At 39.2% G+C, this 19,486-nt stretch overlaps 1 protein-coding gene and 1 long non-coding RNA gene across 3 annotated transcripts in view; both read left to right on the top strand.

Annotated features, from left to right (window-relative positions):
- LOC109040327 (organic cation transporter protein) overlaps window positions 1-19,486 on the top strand; it is an 85,335-nt gene that overhangs the window by 30,423 nt on the left and 35,426 nt on the right. The gene's annotated exons all lie outside the window — the stretch shown is intronic.
- On the top strand, window positions 14,027-18,233 carry LOC140225165 (uncharacterized). Its single transcript, XR_011900305.1, has 2 exons — window positions 14,027-15,736; window positions 16,353-18,233. It is a non-coding gene; the product is annotated as an uncharacterized lncRNA (long non-coding RNA).

Genomic DNA, 19,486 nt, shown 5'->3' with positions numbered 1-19,486 from the left:
AGCAGTTCTTGATTTCTCCATAAGCCGCCGTGTTACAAAATGCCGTTGGGTTAACAAATGGTTCACTATTTTCGGAGCACACGCGGCTCGGAAACGCCTGTTCATGGATTGGCTTCATCGCCGCTCCAGTACTTTGCGACTCTATTGTACTCTATGAGGAGCACTCAATGGGATGAGTACGGGCATGTCTGTAATTTCGAGGTCTTCATTGAGCTTTTAGGGCCAAAAATGGTAGCCAACCTTTAAACTCAAATTATTCCGGATGATTCATCATCACAATTATTGTCAATCATACTATAAGCTACCTCCTAAAGCATATCTGGTAACGTTTAGTTCCAGCGTTCTACCGGGCCGATTTTCATGATTTTTGCGGTTATTGGCAGAAAATTGGCTCTGAAAGAGCCCGGTTTATACAGCTCTTGGAAATATGACCCAGGTTTCTTCATATTACGTGGCAAAGTTGCGAATTCTTCCATTTGAACTACTTTTTTCATATTTTGTAATAGTTCATTCGAGCGCTTTAGAGGATCGATTTTCATGATTTTTACGAATATCGAAAGGTAATAATTCCTAGATGAGCCAGCTTTAATCAGAATTTGAAGATAGAACCCAGGTTTTTCAATATAAAAGTAGACCAGAGGGCTTACGAAGGGGGGATTTGAATTTCCCGCCAATGGTAAATAGTGGGAATTTCAAATTTAGCGAAAAATTGAACTAAGCTGGAAATTTTGAATCTAGGTCTGTTAATAAGATAAGTGAATCGAAGGCTCTTTTGCTACAGACCGTCCAAAAGTGACAAAACGATCCGTTCCGTTTCGTTTCAGTGTTGGCGTGAAGGTTGGCGTGAAGTTTGAAATAAATGACGATTTTGTCCATCAATTGTTATTGGTCTAATCGCTCCCGGCCAGAGAGAGATTGGACAAATGAGAGTCGGGTATGAAAATCTTTTCATTTTTTTGGTCGTTATTTTGTCGATGCAGGCCTAGGAAAGCGCGAAGCGATCTCGGGGGATTGGGTCGCGGAGCATGGCCCCCTAGTATTAAAACTTCTACCGGTTATTGGTCAATTAGTCAACTGATCTCAAACTGGCAAATCATTCGAGTGTTTTTCATTCAATGTCAGTATATCCATACGTTTCCAGACTCTTTTCATGTCTTCTGACTTAAAGCCAGCGCTGCAATGCTGAGGAAGAACATCGTTTGAACGTTCGATTGTTGCCAAATCCCCCTAATGATAAATTTATTTTGCAGGAAGTTATGCTTATTTTTCCTTGAAATTTTCAGATGCTTGGGAAAACAATTTAGAGCAAAATTTTCTGAAAAATCAGAAGATAAATATTTACAACTTCCTCCATAAATGATAATATAAACAAACAAAATTTGGTAACTTCTGAAGGCGCATACGCCGTTTTCCCTCAGCACGGCAGAAGAGACTTGGAAGACTCACCGGCGATCCAAGCGTGCGCGTTCTCCAGGCCTGGTTCGCCCGGCACCCGGTGCGGCGCGGCGCGGCGTGCTCTCGGCGTTTTCCCTGCCCACCCGACGCGACGTTGGCGGGCCAATTAGTCGGTCAGTATGCTGTAGTCACGAGTCCGTAGAGAATACAACGTTGTCACATTTACCAAAATTACAGGAAAACACAATGGGTCAGTCAAGCGTTGAGAGTCAAAACGCTCGAAGCAAACCACGAACATATTTCTGTCATGGGTCACTTTCTGGCTACATCAAAAAAGCCCTGACAGCTATTTTAGTGACGCAGTTGAGGTTTCGATTTGGTCATCGGTTGTACTCGAGGCTGGATCACCACATGCCACCTCTTCTTGATGTAGGTCAGTGCGACTGGCGATTTTTTTTAGGAGACTTTAACGCAAAGTTAGAAAAGAGTGCACGCTGAACCAATTTTCACGGAATCTTGCACGTCGACAGTACGAGAGATAAGCCTCTCTCATTGGTTTTTATGAGGTGTCATAAAATATTCTTTTGGTCCGCAGTAGGCTTATCGAAATTTATACAGGGTGGGCATAAAGTAACTGAAAAGTGTCTATAACTTTTGAACAATAAGAGATATAGGGTTCCGGTTTGGACCATTGTTCATTGTGGGAAGGGGTTGATTTTTTCGAGGGGGCTCATTAAAAGGGCCCCCCAAGGGAGCCCCCCCCCAGGGGGAGCAGCTCGAGGTTTTGATATGGTAACCCCCCTTTGTGATACCTTATTCGAGAGATAATAAAAAAAGAAAATATTTGGCGCAAACCGCAGGTCAAAATGTTGATTTTTCACAAAATGGCGGCCGGTCAAAGTCCAAAATGGCGGAAATTTGCCATTTTCAATGAATTTGTGGAATCTTGGCATTTTTTATCGGCGGATCGGTCTGCCTAGGGTTTTTCAGGACGAGAAAAACGACTCTGGCATTAGTTTTCCAGAAAAGTCAGTCCTTTTCAAAATGGCGGCCTAAAGCGGGAAGTGGGTATTTAGGGCTGCTTATCGTTGGATTTGTATGAGACTTGGTATCCGGGGGTATTTCAGCACGAGAAAAACGAATATTTCATTGGATTTTTGAAATTTCGAAAACATTTAAAATGGTGGCAAAAAAATGTATGGAAATCCATATCACGGCTGTTCACCGATCGATTTGCACGAAAGGAAAACGGCAACCCCTCCTGTGTGATACACCGTTAGAAAGAGGATTAAAAAAAATTAGAATGTTCGCACAAACCGAAGATCAATCCGACTTTTCGTTCCAGAGTTATTCACGATGAAAGTTCAATTTGGACCAATTTTAAAAAATTGATAAGTCCTGTCAGAAAAGTCGCAAACAGGCCGTTTACGGGTTAAAATTCGTAGCACTACTATTTCATTCGTAGCACTACTATTTCATTCGTAGCACTACTATTTCATTCGTAGCTAAGTTATCGGAGTATGTGCTTTTCATCAGTTCACGGAGGGGGGGGGGGGGGGGCTCGCCACCTGAAAATTTTACATTAACGGCGTTATTTTCCCCCGTTTCAAAGCGCGCTTAGAGTCATGAAATCGGCTGCTATTGTGAGCATTGAGCGCGCGCTTTGAAACGGGGGAAAACAACTTTTCAGGTACTTTATGCCCACCCTGTAGACAAAGCCATTGGCAAAGGAGACAAAGGGCAGATGGAGTGATCCTATCGGTCGAAATAGGTGGTTGTCACAGACTGAAGGATAAAATGATGAACTGAATAAGTTGCCTCTCGTGGGTTGCCGTTAGTTAGTCAATACTCACCTTCTTTGTCTCTAAACCAAATTCTTTTAAATTTCAAGCGTTTTGTTTCAACGGTGTATTTATTTCGGTTATTTGTCCAAAAGAAACATTTCCTGGGTTCCAATTAACCACGGGTAGATTGATGGAGCACAAAACGTTGCAATCCAGTCCGTTCGTGTGTTCCCTAAAGAATAATCTCGGGATCGGCAGGGGCCCTCCTTCCTGGGGGGGGGGGGGGAGGCCTCCTGGAATGCAACGATGATTTTTCATAACCCAAATGTAGATGATGGAAACACTATGCTTATGTTCCTTCAGGCTAATTATCGAAATAAACACAATGGTGCATAGCATTTACAGTGCAATATCTATATCAGTGCTTTTAAGTACGGGGAGGACTAATTAGGATTATAATAAGTAAAAGACTGCTGTCTTTTTTATCAGTTCAGTTCATTAACATCACGTGTAAAAAATGTGCAGACTCACGTAGTATGGTGCAATCTATTCCATTTCCCGTGTTGTAAATGCATCCCCCCGACATCCTGATTAGGATATAATTAATTTTAAAGTATTTTCATGTGTGTATAAGAACTTATAATACAAAATTCTGTGTGAGAGAACGCATAAAGGGTTATCCAAAAGTCCAGGAACCCCCTTATAACTTTCGAGCAAACAATGCTAGAGATTCCAAATTTGGGGAATGTTCCTTGGTCAAAGGGAACTACTTTTTGGCTTACCCAAACTTTTTTTTTGGGGGGGGGAGAGTGGCCTCCCTGAATGGGGACGGACCCCAACTTTTTTCTTTCAAATAGAAACCCGTATCTTGTGATACTTTTTTTGATAGGACCTAAAAAAAAAATTCTGGCGGAAACCGATTGTCAATATTTCAATTGTTAACAAAATGGCGGCCTAAAAATGGCAGAAGATGTGTTTTTTGGCTATTCACCAACGGAAACGCATGGAACTTGGTTTCCAGGGGTCTTCGGGCACGAGAAAAACAAATCTGATCTCGGATTTGCAAAAACCAAGTTTCAAGCGAGTCCGTCGGTAAATAGCAAAAAGAAAACCATCTTCCGCCGTTTTTTGGCCGCCATTTGGTTAAAAATTGAGATATTGACAATCGGTTCTCGCCAAATGGTCTCTTTTTGAAATTCCTTTCAAATGATGTATCACAAAATAAGGGGTTCCCATTTGAAAAAAAAGTTATGGTCCACCTTCTCAGAGGGGCCGCCCCCCAAAAAAAAAAAATTTCGAGTGCCCCAAAAATTAGTTCCCTTTGACCTATGGACATTCCCCTCATTTCGAATCCCTAGTATTTAATTTCCTAAACGTATGAGGTGGCTGAGGCCCGTACTTTGGGGTAACCCGCCATTTTTAGGCCGCTATTTTGTTAAAAATTGAGATATTGGCAATCGGTTTGCGCCAAAAATGTTCATGTTTTAGGTCCTTTCGAATGATATATCGTAAGATAGGGGTTTCCATGTGGGAAAAAAAATTGGGGTCCGCCCCTCTGCAAGGGGGCCGCCCCCCAAATTTTGGGTAAGCCAAAAAAGTAGTTCCCTTTGACCAAGGAACATTCCCCAAATTTGGAGTCTCTAGCATTTTTGTTCAAAAGTTACAAAGGGGGTTTTGGACTTTTGGATAACCGTGTATAATGTAAGTTATAAGAAATTGCACTAATGGGAATGCTCCAATTTCTCTTAGTACTCTTTGTCCATCACGTTGTCTATACATTTCAATAATCAGCTCATTAACCTCTGAGGTTTAGGTAAATGTAGAAAAATCATACAGTATCATTAGACATGGTTGCTTCTCTCTCCTGGCGAGTGGAATCATTCGTTTTGATGAAAATATGGAGGACTTTTAACGTAAAGTGACAACACTGCTTACGTGTCGTCGCGACATCGCGTCGCATCCATTCGTCGCGCATTGCACGTTCGTGACATAATGTTGTTATGCAATTTAAAAAAATGTCATGTTTCTCGTGTGAGCCAAGGACATGGCAGAACAATTGACCGTAGTTTTCCAATAATTTTCACGTCCTTGACTCGATTATTCAGACAGTGCAATGAATGCTTACAGAGACGGACGAAGATCTTGAATTTCTATTCAAGATCAACTTAATTGAATCACATTATTTCATACTAAGGGGCTTCGCCCCCTTGCCACTACGCGGCCCAACCCCCAGTTCGCTGAAGGCAGCCTCGCGGCCAGTGAAATCGTCAAAATCACCCGTTGGTGGTTAATGAGCAAATCATTTTAACTAAATACAAAAACGGTTTTTCAAAGAAAAAGTTCCCGCCAAACAATATTCTTAACGACTTTCTCCATACTCTAAATTTTGATTCCTTCTTTGGAATCCGACCTTTGGACCGTCTTACCTCCTTCCTCACCCTGTTCATTGAGCGTCTTAAAAAGGATTTCATTAGAATGGAGAGGAAATTCAAACATATTATATGTCACTTTGTTGCGCTTCCTGGTACTCTATTATCCCTAACCGCCATTGCTCTCTACTCATTCAATGTCAACCAATCGTCAATCCCCTCACGATAGAACGTAACTGTATTTCAATGTTGCCAAAAATATTACCTAGTATGGTGTATTTTTACCAGGAGAATCTTTGGCATATTTGCAGCTGAAAATTTCACAAATACTTCTTCTAATCTCATGCAAAAATCAGAAAAATTTTTGACTGGAAGTGCATAGATTATCTCTTGTAAAAAATGAATTATTTGAGTCAATTTTGAAAACTTAGAATTGTGTTACATTCCTTCGTCCAGGAAACGACGTAACGTCATTAAGTATTAATCTGTATTGAATACAAGGGATTTTAAATTGTCCAATCCGTTTCCTCCACCGATTGTTGTTTAATTCAATAACCTTTTATACCTTTCACTGTCCCGTGAACGTGTAACATGTATGTCAATGTGGGGTTGAAATCATATGTTTCAATAGAGTCCTTGCATGCCTCAGAAATATGCAGTGTTAATACTTCTCATCATGTAAATGTTCGCTGAAAACACAATGATGCCACTGAAATGAGCTGATCTCTGAAATGAGCTCCAAAGCTCACAAAAAGCTCTCAAAATTCAGGCTACAACAGAAGAGATCCCCCACTCTACGCTCAGAGTCCTCCTCTATTTCTAGTCAAATACTCCATGCACAGAGGGGAGCCAATACATTACCACTTTGTGTGGAGACTTCAAGGCTGCAGCCACGGCAAATCTCCCAATGTATTCGCTCTTTATCTTTGCGTGGGAAGTTTGACTGGATGTATGGACAGAAAGCTGGTGATAAATTTGGTAACTGAATTTAGAGTCAGTAGAAGGCAGAAAATTCTGATTCCAGAGGGAAATAGCTATAATCCTAGCACAATTTTTCCTTAAAGAAATATGCTGTTTGGTGCAACACTAGTTACGATCATTCAGGGTGGCAACTGTAGACGCGTTTTGGGTCTTCATTGAACCTATCGTCAGTGTTGCGGAGCCTTCTGAATTTACGGAATGTAACCTTGGAGAAGTCGTGAGAGATGGACTCTCTCCGCAGTGTGGGAAATACTCTCGATTACGGCCTCAAATTTAAGAGCTGCTTTTGAGGTTGTTATTTTGTGTCAGAGAAAACCAGTAGCTTCATCGTGGTTTTCTCAAAATTTTACACCAGGAAAGTATTTAAATCGTAGATCTCTGTGGCACGCGAGAGCTCAATGACCTGCGATATTTGGGATCAGCTTACATACATTTCGTGTTGCCTGGCTTCCTTTCATTTCTCTACTTTCGGACGAAAAAACTATTAGTTTACTTTGGTATGACACAAAAATGTATGGTTGGCTGGTCAATACATTTATTTACAGTTGTCTTAACTCTCTATGGCATAAATTAATTTGGGATCTCAGATTCTGGGACACTGATCTCTTTTGTAGCTCGCATAAAAAACGTAGTGTACAATTTTTTTTTCAAAATTTAAAATTTTTGGAAATCAGTCATTCAAAGAAGAAAAAAAACTGAAGAAAATTTGCAAAATCATGCCACAAAGGAGAGGTTCAACTTTAAAAAACATAAGAAATACCTACGTTGCTATGAATCAGCAAAGCTATGCCATTGAGGGTAATACCTACTACATAGTTCTTAACACCTTAGAAGAGAGGGATCATTAGTAATGTACAACAATTAAAAAAGGACAAGGAAAGAATAAATTGATGTTAAATTAAGGCAGGAATTTGATGAGAACATTCGAAATTATGGTATTTCGATCAGATGAAGAAGATCCCAATGCCAGGATCGTGTAACATAAGCAGCACGTTGCTAGTTTTTTGTACAGAAATGAAATATTAGATGAAATCATGGCAACATGTTGTGCATTTAAGCCAATTCTAGTTGAGACCATCATCCTCAAGTCCCGACTTTGATCGTATGAGGACGGCCTATTTTCCACACCATCTGAAATCATTTTGCAGGATCCTACTCTTCAAATTAAGCGTGGGAAGATCATTCTATGCTCTAACAGTTGACTCATTTCTTGATGCTTCCGTCCAAACTCACCCGAACGGCGCACAATGGAACGAGTTAATTGGAGAAGTCGGAAAAAATGTAGAAACTTCAAAAGCTTTTAAATCCGTTGAAACAAAATTTTGAGGTTTTAAAAGTGACTCCATCCATAGGTTCCCTCTCAAAATTTCCTTTAAAACGCACCCCTAAAAATTTAGAATCTGACGGAGCAAACATGGAAATTTAAATATCGGTTATAATAGAAACAAGCAGTGAATTCCAACACGATGTATTGATAAGGCGCGTCATTAACTCGCACATATCAACCCCTTTAGTTTTCATTTACAGAGATTGCAAAATATGCAAGCAGGACAACAAGAGAATTCACGATCCAACACTGCGAGGTCACCTTGACGAGACCATGTATCGTGAATGTAAAAGCCTAGCCAATCGAAGCGTTCATAGCGTTTAAGTTTTTTGATCTGCCTCAACCAAAATCTTATAAGATTCTTGATAAAAAGTACTAAGGAATAATGTAAGCAAAGAAACGAAAAATTCTGTCGAACTTCTGAAAGAGGAAGTCGATTTAAGGGTATTTTGGGGCTAAAATACCCAAATCACCGGTAGTATAAATTCCGTTATATTATTAAAAAGAAATTGACTCGTTATAAATGCAATTACATTAAATATGTCTTGATTTTGTTATTTTAAACGTATTTCCATGCAAAGAAGTTCAACCATGTCCATGCTTTCTTCATTCATGAATTGAAAGTAAGCAATCTACATCCAGAAAATCTTCCGATGTGCCGTAAAAAATCGCAGAAACTTGATGTACCAGGTCGATGTACCCACTCTTTGAATTTACCAATCAATTTAGTGAGTGCACGTATGTGAAAGTCAAAATGCTATAGTCATTTTGGGTGCATTCATTTTTCATGAAACAATTGTAAGTAATTCCAATCCCGAAAAACCATAAATTTTCCGTATAAAATCGAAAAAATCAAAATATGTCGACTCCCTGACGTGAAAATTAAATTCTACGTGTGAAAATACTTATGTATCGATATGCTGAACAGAATGCCCGCCTTTCCTCGTAATTTACAAACCGTTCCTATACTCATCTTAAAATTTTTCTCAGAGCTTTGTGTTATTATCAGCTTCCATTTAAACCCCGGTTTGATGGCCGAATCGGCTGCCCAAAAAGCAAGCTTTTTGTGAAGGGCTCTATGAGAAAGTCGTGATATTATCAGCTCTCAGGAAATCACCCCATGGGTAAAATTGCTGGTGTAAATTTTCGAGTGCTTAAAATAATCGTATTCAAGAAACTAAGGCTTTAAACTATGGAGTCAATTTCGTTTTAATAATATAACGGGATTTACTTGTCTTCAGGTCAAAACTCATACGAGGAAGCCCCTTGCAAGAGGCTAATTTTTTGTATTTTCACTCACTTTTTTCTCCTTTTTATAACTGAATTGCTTTTCACATTCTGAGGTCAATCATATTAAATTGTAATTCATACATTTCTTTTTTCCCCCTTCATTTTATTTTTTGTTTAGAGAAGTTTTGTTGATTTCTTCTGATTTCGAATACTGTAACTTCTCTTCTATTTGGCCGATTTTTATGAACGAGACCTCTTTTAATTCGTGTTTTAACGGACAGTAAGGAAAAATTGCTAAAAACTCGCGAAACAATTTTTTTTGAAAATTGGACGAATCCTAGCGTGACGGTGAAATGGTTAATGAAGTGTAAGTAATTGGGCGCGGGGCTGAGGATCCCGGCCTCGCTTGGTGACCGTCATTAGCTATTGTTCGTCGAGACGCCGACGCAGTGATCAGGAGCGTGGGGAAGAGAGGGGTAAGTGGATTCCTGTATGAGCCACGTTTAGCTAATGGTCTAATGAGTCTCGAGGCTCATCACAGATTGCACTTACACAGATTGCACTATCAGAGCAGGGATACCAAATTTTGAAAATCATAACAGGGGCGTAGAGCTCTGTCAAAGCAACGTTTTAAACAAAACGAAGAAGTGAAATTCTCATTCAAATAGTGCCGACCTGACCAGCCATCCTCGAATCAGTTCGCTTGCTTCTGCTTATACATATATGCATATTTTAAATCAGCGCGTCGCATTCTGAGGTTATTTTTAAAAAAAAACAAGTAACGCAGGATCTTGGTATTCATTACACATAAACTAGAGGGCCCCAGAATGAGAAACAACTTTGAATCATAATTATTGACGGATAAATAAACTTTTTACACGCTTTGGAAAATCTCAGAAGTTCGCGGTAGTCACTTTTCGGTAAGGAACTAAGGGACTCGGTTATTGTATGGAGTGGGGGGTCGAAACGATCGCAAAGGCGGTATACTACGTACAGGGTGTCCCAAAAGTCCGTACCACCCCCCCCCCCCCCTTGTAACTTTTGAACGGTTAGAGATAGAAAAACGAAACTTTGGGAATGTTTCTATTTCCAAGGAGTCCATCTTCTAAGGGGGTCAAAATTTTTGTCCCTACCTCAGGAGGGGGGGGGGGGCCTCCAACTTTTTTTTTCAAATGGTAACCCCTATCTTGTGATAAATCATTAGAAAGAGCATTAAAAACTAAGAATTTTGGCGCAAACCGCAAATCAATATCTTAATTTTTGACCGAGTTATGATAGGTCAAAGGTCAAATTTGACCTATTTTCAAAACATCATTTCTCCAGTTCAAATCATCGTAAAGGAAAAAATAAAACGGGAAAATTTACCAAATTGTAAGCACTTTCAAGTAAAAATCACAGAAATTACTTCAAACTAATTTTAAGGGGGGTTTCGGACCCCCAAATACGTCATTTTAAGGGTCATACGATATTCTCGCGAAATGAGCCAATTTCCCCTTACTTTTCCTCAACATTATCTTAGTAAGTTCAAAATTAGTTCAACATTGTGTTTTCAAGTCCCCAAATTTTGAGCAAAGTTCAAAAAACGAAATTTAAGGTGATTCAATTCAACCATTTAAATTTTATTTTTTTTAAAAACTTTGTTCGAAATTTGGGGACTTGAAAACGCAATGTTGAACTAATTTTGAACTCACTAAGATAATGTTGAGGAAAAGTAAGGGGAAATTGGCTCATTTCGCGAGAATATCGTATGACCTTTAAAATGACGTATTTGGGGGTCCGAAACCCCCCTTAAAATTAGTTTGAAGTAATTTCTGTGATTTTTACTTGAAAGTGCTTACAATTTGGTAAATTTTCCCGTTTTATTTTTTCCTTTACGATGATTTGAACTGGAGAAATGATGTTTTGAAAATAGGTCAAATTTGACCTTTGACCTATCATAACTCGGTCAAAAATTAAGATATTAAAATCACAAGATAGGGATTACCATTTGAAAAAAAAAGTTGGGGGCTGCCGCGCCTTCCCTGAGGGTGGACAAAAATTTTGACCCCCTTAGAAAATGGACTCCTTTAAGATAGAAACATTCCCAAAGTTTCGTTTTTCTATCTCTAACCGTTCAAAAGTTACGAGGGGGGTACGGACTTTTGGGACACCCTGTATACGCGCCAACAATGTCTGGCTTCTCCTCGATTTGATCCTCTGTGCGGCGTAAAGTGATAGCGTCCCAGAGAGGGGAGCAGAAAGTGAAAGTGGCCTGGCGACTAGGCGTCTGGCTCGGGCCGCGGAAGGTTACACGGCGACCTTCACCGCACCGTCGAGTTATCGCCGGCTTTTTCGACCTATCGCGATTTGACTTTTTACATCCATTGGATAGGGATATGAGGACGGCTCTACTTTCAGGACACCACGAATCTATTATTTGAAATTAGATTTTATTTTTTAAAGGAATCCGATTGTGATAAGAGGATCGAATCCGTCCGGTCGCGTGACACGATGAAGAATTTCTATGGCTCGGATCCCGGTCAGAAGGTCGGTCGCTGACTCGGCCTGCTCCTCGGAGCATGGTCTCCTCACTGCGACGTGCGTGGATAGGATGGGCTGCATTTATATTGAAGTAGAATTTATCACGATTAAGTCACGATAAAGGGAACTCTTCCGCTCCCTTCTCTTCTCTCTCTAGGTGGTTACTGTGTATGACTGTATGAGGTTCTTGCTGTTGTTGTATGTGTCTATCAGTGGGGAAAAACTTTTATTTTGTGCCAGGATTTGACGGTTTGGTTTGGTTGCATGAGTTGAAGATGACAGACCGTATTCATAGTCATTCCTTTTACAGTATTTCTCTTTATAGGAGGATCCAAATGGTTTATATTGTAACAATGGGGGGGGGGGGGGTGAATAGTTAAAGATACCTTAATTTGGTATCATAAAAGAGACACATTTTCTGAACCAAAAATGAAATTCTAGGGGATACCCTGAGTTGGAAATAGATCCTTACAATAGATTCATTTGATTTGTCTCTAACAAGAGTGCATATAATATGAGAGGAAATTTTTAATCATTATTAATATAAACTTCGAAGGATTCAGACTTTCTGCAGCGATTCTACCTTTTTCTATTTTACTCGAGAGGTTGCCGGATTGTGCGATAAATGTCAATATTTTACATGGATTTGAGTGCTAAAAAAGCAACTTACCCGGCAACAATAGAGTCCGGGAGGGACGAGAGGCTGCCTACCTGGGAAAACCCATGATTTAGCCGGAAATGTCATTAAAACAATTGATTCCGTTTGAAGCATCAATTTATTGTATACTAGGGGAAAGCTATTTTAAAATAATAATTGTAAATGGACCAAGATGCTACAAAAAAGGAAAAAGGAAAGGGAAAGGAAATGAAATGAGGATATGATTACTAATTATGCAATCAGAGAGAATAAAACAAAACATCAGAGAAATTTATATGCGATGAAAATATAAGAAAAAAACACGAGTGGGCTCATTGCGACTCGGAACTCGAACTATACTATCGTTGAGCAGTTTTTAGACCCCTACGCCACCGATAATCTTCTTAAGAGGTAAAGATGAACTTTTGCTACTTCAGCGAGTCAAATTGCGGAAGGAGATCCATGGATTGTCTTTTTCCGCCACTCGATGGGATGGCGTCCCAGTCAAATGCGTTTTTGAAGAAATGATCGATCCCCATCATCACTTTATCTGCAAACATCTATTCATGTGCCAATGATTGCACACTCCGGCAACAAGGTTCTGTGACGAAATCATTTTTGCCTCCAGAGTCTCCAAAATGTATACATCTTAGTGATCAAATGTCCAATCACTGAGAAAAATGGCTCGCGGAGCGAGCCGACTGTCGAATGTCACTCGCGTAGCGAGTGATCGGTGGTCCAGGGGGCGCAGCCCCTTGGCTGGCCTTGACGGACGCGCAAAGCGCGTCCAGAACGGCTAGTTAGGTATAACCTTCCTTTAAGGTTTGTAAAAATCATGCCATTTTCTCTCCGCAATGTAAAATCATTTTATAGTTAGATATAAGGCATGTTTTTGTAGTGTTTCCGTTAATTTCAATTGAACTTCGTTTGAAAAAACAAACAAAAATAATTATAATCCTCTGTAAAGATCTGGGGAGCGAATTGGAGGGTCTCTTCAAACCTCTCTTACAATTAGTCAGAATGTAATCTAAATGAGACCCCTGGAGGAAAGGAGTTGTTTAACAAACGACTATGAATAAGGCCCTTATAGAACCGAGAATATGGTAACATGGATCGAATAACTGCTGTGCTGAGGAGGAATGCCGCGTGGGACTTCAAACGTTGCCAAATTTCCTTTGATGAAATAAAAATTGTCGAGAACTTCTGTAAGTGTTTTCCCTCTAATTTTTCAGAGATATCACTTTTCGCAATTAAAAATTAACTGAAGAATTCAAGTGGAAATATTCATATCTTTTCTCATGTATATACGCTTATTTCCAAGAGTTAATTTGGCAAGATTTGAATGCTTACATGACGTTTTTCCTTGTATGTACGGTTTATATGACTGAGCTTTTATTGTTACCTAAACTAAGTACGTGGTACAGTTATGATTTAAAAAAAAAAACAAGCAGTGAACTCCAACACAATGTGCTGATAAGGCGCGTCATTAACTCACACATATCAACCCCTTTAGTTTTCATTTACAGAGATTTCAAAATAGGCAAGTAGCACAACAAGAGAATTCATACGATCCAACTCTTCGACGACGCACTTTGACGAGACCGTGTATTGTGAATGTAGAAAGCCATTCGAACGAGTTTATGTTTTTTGATCTACCCCCAGCAATATCTTATCGGATTCTTAAAGAAAAGTGCTACGGAATAATTTAAGTGAAGAAAGGAAAAATTCTGTCAAACTCCTGAAAGATACAGTCGATTTAAAGGTATTTTTGGGGCTAAAATATCAAGAGTGGCGGTAGCCACCCCCGGTCGAGGAAAATGACGTCCTACTAAAGTCCCGATAACAAACGGGTGGCCGACACTCTTAGTCACAGGCAACTCCCTTAATTTGAAAATTGATTCGATATAAAATGGAATTCAGAGCAAACGGCGGCACGGATTCCAACGATCTTGGTGTCTATGGACGCAGCTAAGTTAGCCGGATGGCGTATAAGGGTTTCATTAAGATCCATTGAGTTTTCAAAAAGTTATAAGCACTTAATGACCCAAAACGACGAAAATTTTACTTTTCACTTTGCCGGGAAATTTGAATTTCAAGAATCCACGGTCCTGAGAAAGTCACTCAAACTCCGCGATAACGGTAAACCTTAGACCCATAAAAGTGGGTACCTAAAGAATCGCCATGTTACCGTGTCCACGGGTTTTTACAGTTTTTTAACATTCCTGGTGTTCTAAAAGAGAAATTACGGAAAATACGACTAAACTGCCCGTCATGACCATCTTTAACAACAGATTTCTCGCTTACCCGGCCGCAGATCGTAATGGAGCCTATATAAAGGGCACTCCGTGAAGATGTGAGGATTTCATTTTGCCACATAAAAAAGCGCTTTATCTCACGGATAATCCAGCATCCGCTTACATCCTTCAAAATTTTAGCTATAATTTTTGAATTTAGAAAAAAACCAGTAATATAATGGTTCAACGCCATTGGTTCATTCTGTTCAGGTTCGTCCGAGTTTCGGGAACGAAATTCCTGTCGTCGTTATCAACTTCCATCTAGGTACTGTATTTATTTGTGAATAATGAACAGATTTAATTTAAAAGTTCAATTCATTTTAGATCCTAACTAATATTACACACTTATATTATTACGCCCACTTTTATCCCGATACACTACTTCATTGGTTTCTTAAAAATCTCAAGTGATTTCTGGTCGGTCGTTACCAACCTCTTTAACTAGTTGTGAATAGATTTACCTAATTTGGATAAGAGTTTAATTCTTTGTAGATGCTAACTACTATATGTACGTACTCTTATTATTACGTCTCACGTGTTCTACTGGAGCCCGATATACCTTAATTTCTCTTAAAATGTTCAAGTGATATCTTTATTTTATTGAACGATATGTGACAAAATTAAAATTTTAAGTGAGGTTATGTCGTCATGTTTATGTCAGTACCTGACCGAAGCGATAGATGTAATTCCGGTAAATTACGTCAAAGAAATTACACCGAAATTGTGCCAAACACTCCAAAGGAAGCCGCATTTACATCACAGAATGTATTCTCACTACTAAAGTCTAAAAATTACTGGAATATGAGCCTCGGTCTTCACATGCGACTGTCACTGAACTTCGACCAAAATTTATTCGCTCTATATCTTGCCATCAACCTATGTGCTCTGGAGTGATTATGCTTCTCTGAAGTGTATGTTATTTACATTAAGAACATGTTTCCTTCATGATTTATCTTGGAATCCTCCTATCTCTTCTACCGTCCTTGTTACGCGCGGCTTGCGTACCTGAGTATGTGAGGCACAATTCCATCCCTTTTCGGAACAGTTCAATCATAGGTCAACTGAATGTCACATAATCAAAGGTCTTTGACTGTGAGCATTTGCTCAAATTGGTTTCTTCTGAGTCTCTTTGATTTTGCGTCAGGAGTTGTTAGAAACATCATTTTGCCCAACTTTAGTAACAAGGTCTTTAATGAAAGGTATGTACTCGTATTATTCTCATAATTTCATAAGTTGATGATGAAAACACAATGAAGGCTTCATTTTCTTGCATCGATTACCGTGTGAAATGGGTGCGTCCATTCTTCCTCCGTACAAAAGCGTAACAGAATAAATTGCTTATCTGTTAAGAGGACTACAGTAGTAACATACGTAGGTGCCAGTTCCTACCTAGTTCCATTGGAATAAGTGCGATTGTGTCAATCAAGGCTGAATACAATTATATTGACAATTATCTTTTTATCCAGCCAGAAGTATGTCTTCATGATCCTTACTTTGTCTATGAGCCTTGCCTGATCGCATCAGCTCCAGTAAGTGAGAGGATATACCCACCTAAATCGGAATGGAAAGCTTTGTTTAAATCGCCGCCCCTCTGTCTTGCTGCTTATGTGAGGGGATAATCTCCACCCTGTTAATGGATATTTAATCTCAGTTCTCTGTTTTAAATGAGGACCAGTTTGCTAGAGGGAGCCTCTGTGTCATTCACGTATTGAGTGTTTGTTTACATCAAGTCATAAGGTTATGTTTGCACCCACTTATTGCTATTTATACTTATTGCTAGTTGTGTTACTGAAGTATTATTCCATTTTAACCTAGCGAGTGCTTTCTAAGCTCAGCTCCCAGCATGTAATTACTCCAGTGAAACAGTGCACGTAAAATATCAGGTGTTCGGAGTTCAGTATTGACCTACCTAGTTTCTGCACCGCTAATCGTCCAAGGCTGAATGTGATTAGATCAATTGGTATCATTTATGAGAAGAAATGGAAAGCTCGATATCACCTTCCATATATTAACTAAATGCTCTTATCAAGAGATTGCCGTTTCGGTTGATGTCTGTCAGTGAACCTTAAAAACTCAAGGAAACTAAGAGGTAAATTTTGCAATATTTTATCCTTAAAATGCCTGTATTACGACCAAATACTTTCTTCGTGGCTATTGCATTTTTTAAAATAACTTAAGGCACTACCTAGGTGGGCAAGTATATGATTTGACAAATTTTATGGTGAAGCGATATTATTCGAAATTAATCCAAGAGAAAGACAAGCTATTTCATTGCATGCGCAGGTATTTTTTTGCAATGGCCGATACTTAATAAGGTCAGTGAGAAATTCTCTTAATCGGTATTCATTGTCAGAACCTGCAGCCTGATTGTCGAAATTGTGTGTTTCTCGGGTAGACATAGATGACATAGGTCAAAAGGCAGTACGTGATTGGTCGGCACTATGTCTTGTCGCTCTTTTGTCGTGCCTCTGATGGGTGGAACCCTAGACAAGCTAAAGGCATCTCTTAAGTTTCTGACAGTATGTTGTCCATTCCACCAGACAAAGGCACGATAAAGCAGCGATAAGACATATTTGATCAATAACGCTCCACCTTTTAACCAATGTCATCTGTGTCTACCTTTCAAACACAAACTTTCAACAATCAGGCTGCTGGCACCCTCAAGTTAGGAAGATCATTTTATGCGATAAGTATGCCTGTTGCCAAATTTTCAATGAGAAATTAAGTATTCAGGGGAAATGAAAATATTTCTCATTTCATTGCAATCATCGACAATTTTTCTTTTACAATGCTCCTTAGAGTATGGTGTACCTAGAGTCTGTAGGAACAAAGTTTGGATGTTTGGATGCTCTAAAGAATAATAATCCCAAAAGTCATGAAAATACCTAGCTGGTTTAAAGTCATGCCACACCAAATAGACTCATTTTGGTAAAATTTGTACTCTACTACTTCATTCACTGGTTGTTTCATGAATAATTCATCATTCCATACAGAGTACCTATGATTTATAAGGCAACGCTCTCATGAATTTCCATTATCATCTGATAGGTTGCTGAGTGATGAAATTCAGTATCGAAAAACTTGCTGCTAGCATTAATACAAACATAGGTGCGCTTAAGAGGGATGATGTGCGTAGTTGAAACAAATGAGCAAAATTATTTTATCACTTGGAATAAGCTTACAGTGTAGTGCCTATGACAATAAGTTATACTCTTTTTCCATTAATTTTCTCACGCAGGTAAATGACAACTCGATAGCTATTTAACCCCTCCCCCTCCCCTGTCACCCTTTTCCTGTGAGCCTTTCCAATAGGTACTGATACATTTGACTACCTTAGGTAGCCCCACTACTTTCAACTACCTATTTCCAGACTGATCACAAAGTCAGTGGGTGCTATTAAAATTTCCGCTGAATGTGTTAGTGCTTTAGCAGATGTTGTTTACTTTCCATTCATTCAGGATTTTCAAATAGCCAATAGTACCTACTTAATATTTTATGGCCACACCTTTCTCCATTCAAAAACGAGCTGATATAAACTACAAAAACCCTCAAAAACATTTTCGGGCAAAAAATCCGGTCAAGGAAATTGACGTGTTACATCTTATTAACCAAAAAAATTCCCTTTCACCCCTCCAAGAAGGTTGATAAAACTAAGTAAGTAACTATGAGATGGCAAAAAGCTCTCTTAAATTCTCAGGGTCCATCAAGGCCACATATGTCCAAAAACTTACTCTATATGGTTTAAAAAAAAGAAACAAAAAATAATCCCTTAACAATAAGAAAATTTAAAAAAAAAAAACAAAAACAAAAACCGATTATGTGGTTCACAGATATGTACATAAATCCTTCGAATGAACTTGAAATCACAAAATCGGTCGAGAAAATTTAAATGAATTTTCTCCTTCAATTATGAGTTCCGCAACAAGCACGACTCGCTTGAAGCTTTCCATACACGAGCCGCAAGAAACTAATTTCTTCTTTCTTACCTACTGATTGTGAGGAGAGCGGGAGCATTTACTTTTTCCTTCATTTATACAGGATGCAACAAGCATGACTCTTGCGTTTGCAGAAACCCTTTCATTAAGGAGATCGCGAGAGCCTTTACCGCGTTCATTTCCAAAAGGGATTACTCCAGAATTTCATGCATTTTAATAATTTAACGATTCATCTGTTCTTCTCTTCTCTCCTTCTGTCCATTGACAGAGATACACAATTTTTCCGACTCACTGACGCGACCGGCTCGATGCGTAAACAAGTGTGGATTACCTCTAAGGTATAAAAAAAAAAAAAAAATCAGAATAACACTTACATCACAGCATGGGTGTGAGTTTTCTTATATCGAAACTTAATTCAATTTCTTTAAGTAACTCCTCTTGTCAAATGGGACCCATTTCGTGAAAATGAAAAAAAGGAAAAGTAAACGAAAACTTTTAGCCTTCTCACCATCCAAATCATATGGTAAGCTTACAGTAAAAGCAACCATGATTTAGATGCAGCAAAGTTATAATCGAAAGAGTCTGAAATGTACCTATGTGGTAAAATGGGTCCACTGGTAAAACTGAAGCTGGCGTCAGGGATAAAAAGGCATCGTTTCACTGAGAGCATCGAGCCGGTCGCGTCAGTGAGTCGGAAAAATTGTGTATCTCTGTCAATGGACAGAAGGAGAGAAGAGAAGAACAGATGAATCGTTAAATTATTAAAATGCATGAAATTCTGGAGTAATCCCTTTTGGAAATGAACGCGGTAAAGGCTCTCGCGATCTCCTTAATGAAAGGGTTTCTGCAAACGCAAGAGTCATGCTTGTTGCATCCTGTATAAATGAAGGAAAAAGTAAATGCTCCCGCTCTCCTCACAATCAGTAGGTAAGAAAGAAGAAATTAGTTTCTTGCGGCTCGTGTATGGAAAGCTTCAAGCGAGTCGTGCTTGTTGCGGAACTCATAATTGAAGGA

The sequence above is a fragment of the Bemisia tabaci genome, chromosome 7 (assembly GCF_918797505.1).
Source record: "Bemisia tabaci chromosome 7, PGI_BMITA_v3".
Lineage (NCBI taxonomy): Eukaryota > Metazoa > Arthropoda > Insecta > Hemiptera > Aleyrodidae > Bemisia > Bemisia tabaci.
Note: the sequence above shows the minus strand (reverse complement) of the source record. Positions and strands in the feature narration are given on the sequence as shown.